The sequence below is a fragment of the Ostrinia furnacalis genome, unplaced genomic scaffold (assembly GCF_004193835.3).
Source record: "Ostrinia furnacalis isolate ACB-3 unplaced genomic scaffold, ASM419383v2 OfSCF6932, whole genome shotgun sequence".
NCBI lineage: Eukaryota > Metazoa > Arthropoda > Insecta > Lepidoptera > Crambidae > Ostrinia > Ostrinia furnacalis.
Window position 1 is genome coordinate 469,023 of NW_021137171.1, and position 6,027 is coordinate 475,049.

Genomic DNA, 6,027 nt, shown 5'->3' on the forward strand with positions numbered 1-6,027 from the left:
ATTTAGTTTGATTTTGATGTAGTACCTAAAATATGGAATTCTATTTAGGGCTGATTTTTCAATCGTCAGATATCTTTTATCTGAAGAATAATCTTGTCATTTTGACATATTTCCCATACTGAAACTGTCAATGTGTCAACTTATTCTTCAGTTAAAATTTATCTGACGATTGAAAAATCAGCCCTTAAAGTGAAATGTATTTCATGTAACACATTATTATTTTACTGAATCAATATGAAACTATTTTTTTAACACTTGTAAGTTATAGGTCCATGCTTGTAAGTAGTTTTTTACCAACTTAAAAAAAAGGTTTTCAATTCGATTTTTCTGTATGTACCTACGTTACCGCAGAACTCCGTCAATTATGAACCGACTTTCAAAATTTTTTTTTGTTCGATAGGGTATACTCTTGAGGTGGTCCCATTGTCACCAAGTCAGGGTCTGATAATGGGATCCTAGGGAAATCGAGGGCAACCCTCAAATTTTATAGGCACGTATATCATTTTTCATGTTTTATCTTAAGTCCTGAAAATCATCATCTCATATTGATGAGCTTCACTTATATTTACCACTTTTTATAAAATTAATTATGCAGAAACCACAGCAGAGAAGAACACTTANGATTGGAAAGACGCAGCGACGTCATAATGTAAACAGCTTACATTGCTTGCGTAGTACTAAAGATTATTCGAACATTGAGTACTGATACCGCAATGGATAATGAGCACATATTTTGATTACTTTGTGTGTGTGAATTTCTAATGCGACACCGAGTTTCGAACTCAGCGCATTAGTTGGCATCTCTCTATATCTCCATGGTTGTGACTCACGTAAGGTTTATTATTTAATGTAGCAGTCTCTTGGAACTAATCAATAAAATTACCTTGTACATTCCATCTACTCGTGTGTATTTAGCCGTAAACGTAATAAGGGTAGTAGGAGTAGTAATACGGGTAGTAATAGTAAGGATAGTAGGCGTAAGTATATGGGTAGTAGTACGGGTAGGCGTGGGTCGTATTGTAGTAGTAAGGCCAGGCACACCAGATGGTATTTTTCTTGTCCGATCGTCTAGAGCGGCCGCATTTCACCTTGGACCTGCCATCGGTTTCGTTCAACAGGAATGCGATAAATAGCAAGATAAACAGGTACCGGTACATCATCTGAAAAGATTAACAAATAAAACTTGCTGATAAAAGTGCCTGATAGCGTTACAAGGAACTAGACAGATGACTTCAACTTTCGGTTTCACAGAAAGAAACGGATTCGCCGGAAACCAGTTACTTTTTAGCCTTACTTTTAAATGTCAGATTTTAGGTCATATATTAGCCGAGCTAGGATGCGCGCCATGATAAAATGTTATCGACTATTTTAAACGACAAATGTATGGGCTTATCGTGCAAAAGCGATAAATTGCCGTGGTAACAATTTATCGTGGCGCGCAATAGGCCTACAGGAATTGGTGAAATTGGTTTTACAGATGAGTTCCCAGTTTAAAGAACGTTATTAGCTACTTAAGTCTAGGCGCAGACCATCGATTTTAGTTGGCCGATAGTTGAGTCGGGCTGTTAATCAGTATGGAGATGTATGAAAGTGCGCACATTACACCGATTTGGTATCGGCCGATTCTTCATATAAATTAGAATCGGGCCCAACTATCGGTCAATTAAAAGTCGATGGTCTGCGCCTAGGCTTTTAGTGGTATCAATAAGATTCTGTCCTATTGTTGGTCTAACGTTGAAATTCATCCAATAACGGACCTTAGTACTATATTAATTAATGATAAGGTTTAATTAATTATTGCAATGTTCTTACTCTGATACTATGGATATTGCTTCTGGGTTGGAATTTAGAAGTGGTACTACTACCCCTTGCGACCCAAGACTGACGGATGATACCTACATGGTTACATGAGTCTCAATCAATCGAACAAATCAATTAAAATGCGTGTAATTATAAATGATATCTAGTAATCTGCCCGAAAACAATCTTCGATCTTCTATTGTATTAATACTTAGAAATAAAAATAGAAATGTTTGTAATTTAAAATAATAGCGACAGAGAAAAATTCTGCTTACAGTTTCGGACTACTTGCAGAAAAGCGCGAAATATTCTTTAGAAGAGTTTTAGTTTTACTTGTATCTCCCGTACTTATTCCACTGTGATTACCTACCTAGATTAGATCACCCAGGTGATCAAAGTCGACTCCAGGCGACACTTTGATCACCCATGGATAAGAAGTCCACTTTGATTACCTAGGTGATCTTATCCATAGGTCTCATCCAATGACACCAAAGTGTCGCCTGAAGTTCACTTTGATTACCTGGGTGATCTAATCCAGATGACAGGCCATCCACCACCCTATAAACCTGAGTATGACCTTGACTTAATTGACTTATGGTCCTATGTCCCCTAGATGGGGCAGAGGGCGTCCACAACAGTCCTCCATCTCGTTCGGTCTTGAGCTTCTCGCTTGATCTCGCGATCTCGAGTTTGACCTAGGTAGGAGTATTGTACCTACTCATACCGCGGAGGTGTGTATTTAACAAAGATGATGAATGATAATAACGCTGTTATGTTGTTTTGCACTTGTTATTCTATGTGAACTCTCTTGATGAAAGAGATTGTCTAATTGCTAGACCTAGAGGTCATATCGTGCGACAGGCACAATAAGATCTAAAACGGTGTGAACAATGGTTATGAAGATTAAATGATAACTTTACCTCGACTGCCAGTCATGCGAGCAATTATCGACCTTATGTAATGATATAAAATAAAAAAGGTAGAGACAGTAGGCATATTATGCACTCCAAAAACAGTGAGAAGGATTGAATTATTAGAAAATGTAAAGAAATATTTCATTTATTTATTAGTACTGGTACATCTGGCGAGGGTCACGGGAGGTGCCTGGATGCGAGCGGCGCAGGACCGGTCTTTGTGGAAATCCTTGGGGGAGGCCTTTGTCCAGCAGTGGACGTCTTTCGGCTGAAACGAACGAACGAATGAAATGGTACGCATCTGGTATAACAATTAAATGATACTCGTAGAGTCAGAAATGGAGAGGTAGGAAACCTACTGTTTTCAATACTAGTTATGATGGATAGCGAGTGCCTATTTTCTTCAGAGTAAAATGATTAAAAGTAGGTAGGTAACTAAGTTTAAATTACACCGTGCTAAAGTAATTTCTAATCTTAATTTTAACACAATTAAACATGTGTAACGTGTAGTGTAGGTTTATGTGCATCTCGGTTTTCCTTTTCGCAAACGTATTTTTATATTTTCTTGGGCCACAACTCTTATACCTTTCTTTCATTTAAATTAATTCAGTGGTATAAGCCTGAAAAGGTAACAGATAAGACAGAAAAACGGTAAACAGTCAGATGGAGTTACTTTCGAATATTTTATGATATTGCGGATGAAATAGAATAAAGATGGTATCATTATAAAACAGCTGATCTCCATGTGCGCACGCGCCGTAGCCCGTAATGGCGACGCGGTCTAGTGCGTCGTTTACGTCTAAGAATGCAACTTAATAACTTACTTGTATTGTGCGTTTAAGAACAATAGGCTTAAGTTAGGAACCTTAATCCGTCGTTTAGATAATGCCTAATATGCGGATATTGCCTTTAGGTACCTACCTATATACCTAAAGGCAACTAACCTAATAGTCCAGTCAATGAATGCCTTAACGACGGTGTAGAGAGAAATCCGTGGAACACAATTTCTGACCTCGGGACTTTATTTAGCCTAGTTAGGTGGTGAACGTAGCAAAAGTCCCCGCCCTTAGCCCTTGAGCCGGCGGGGAGAGGGGGGTTTAAAGGTACCACTTTTCGGTTTTTCGCTTAATCCTCGGAAACTATGCGTCCTAGTGACATGACTACTATGAACCAAAAAAAGCTTATTCAATTTGCTACAGGTGAGACAGTCAAGTTTTTCTATATCTTGTATAGTTTTTGCGGCATCTNACAGACCTTCTAGAGCAGATGCCGCGAAAACTATACAATTTATAGAAAAACTTGTCCATCTCATCTGTAGCAAATTGAATATGCTTTTTTTGGTTCAAAGTAGTCATGTCACTAGGACGCATAGTTTCCGAGGATTAAGCGAAAAACCGAAAAGTGGCACCTTTAAACCCCCCTCTCCCCGCCGGCTCAAGGGCTAAGGGCGGGGACTTTTGCTATGTTCACCTCCTAACTAGGCTAAATAAAGTCCTGAAGTCAGAAATTGTGTTCTACAGTTTTCCATCTATAATGCTTTATTGACTGGACTATAACCTAACGGTTAACGATCATAGGTAACCCTTTATCAGTTGATACACTTTTGTTTTAAAATCGTAAATAAGTTAAGTTCGACACAACATTCATCATCATCATTTCAGCCATAGGACGTCCACTGCTGAATATAGGCCTCCCCCAATGCTTTCCATGTTGATCGATTGGTAGCGGCCTGCGGCCAGCGCTTCCCTGCTACCTTTACGATGTCGTCGGTCCACCTTGTAGGTCGACGTCCCACGCTGCGTTTTCTGGTATGCGGCCTCCATTCCAGAACCTTGCTGCTCCATCGGCCGTCAGTTCCGCGTACCTACTATGTGCTCTGCCCATTACCACTTCAGCTTGCTAATCCGTTGGGCTATGTCAGCGACTTTAGTTCGTTTACGGAACATTATGTCTATCATATATATCTTCGGCAGCCATTCCAGTCGCGTCAAAAGCTCTCTTTCCTTATTTTTAGACCAATTCTTCCCTTTTTCAACCAATTTTAGCCCCGCGCGTTCTTATTGTTAGGACTACGTACTGTTAGGGCCTCTGTCGCCTGCTTACTCTTTAGTACTGCCTAAGAACAAAATTTCGTCGTATTTTATTGAAAATAGACGAACTCACTCTTGGTCATCATCTCAGTCGAGAAACAAAGACCTAAATGCTACGCCATAGTCATTGTTTCGAAATTTTGTATCTCTATCATCGACAAGCATCTTTCCAGTCCAACTGACTGAATGGGCGGCCCAAATCCTTACTAAACAATATACGAAGGTTTTGTAAGCTTATCGAGAAAATGAATTTTGGGATACGAAGATATTTGGCTGTTTAGTCTGATAAGTAAAGTGGTAGGCATCAGGTTTATGAAGGTAGACAGTTACAAATTTCAAAGTGTATTGATTTTCATAATCAATACTACTATTTGCCAGATAGGCTCTATGGTTCTGAAGGTAGGGTGACCTGCTAGAGCACGAGTACGTTTATATAAAAGCTTGATTCCCTTCGCATGTAGGTTCGCACAACAAAAATACGTAACACATAAAAGTACTTTATTTGTAACTTAAATGACTTAAATGATATTTACATTGGTTTTGGTTACTTAATGTAAAAATCTTATTGCGTGGTCAGTTACGTAAGACCCAAAAGTTGGAAATTCCTTTACTTTTTAGACCTTATGGAATGGGAATAGGGTCTAATTTATTTACGTAGTTTACACTAGGCCTACTTGTTCCGAGCTGATAAGTTTCTCACGAAACAATTTAAATATCACAGTTCGTCAGCGCCGGCGCAAGTAGTTAATGAGCCCTTATTTTTATACTAAACTTTCGGTTGTCGCGTGGCATTTAGACAAAACGGGTTAGTCCCAACGACCCCGGTGGATCTGCCCCGTCAACGGGGTGGATGGGAAAAGGTGTTTCAACGACCCCGGTAGTCATAGCTATAGAGTATAGCTAAGACTATGACTACCGGGGTCGTTGAAACACTTTTTCCCATCCACCCCGTTGACGGGGCAGATCCACCGGGGCCGTTGGGACTAACCCGACAAAACAGACAAATAGGCGTAATCAATTTAGGATTAACGGCCGGTTCACACATGTCTCCGTATTACTATGTTCCGTTTTATCGTGTACGTTTTTTTTCGTCGATGTATGTACCTATCACTGTATACAGAATACTGTGTCATGTGTGAAGTCGCTCATACAACTACATACGCCATCGACGAAAAAAAACGTACACGATAAAACGGAACAGTAAAACGGAGACATGTGTGAAC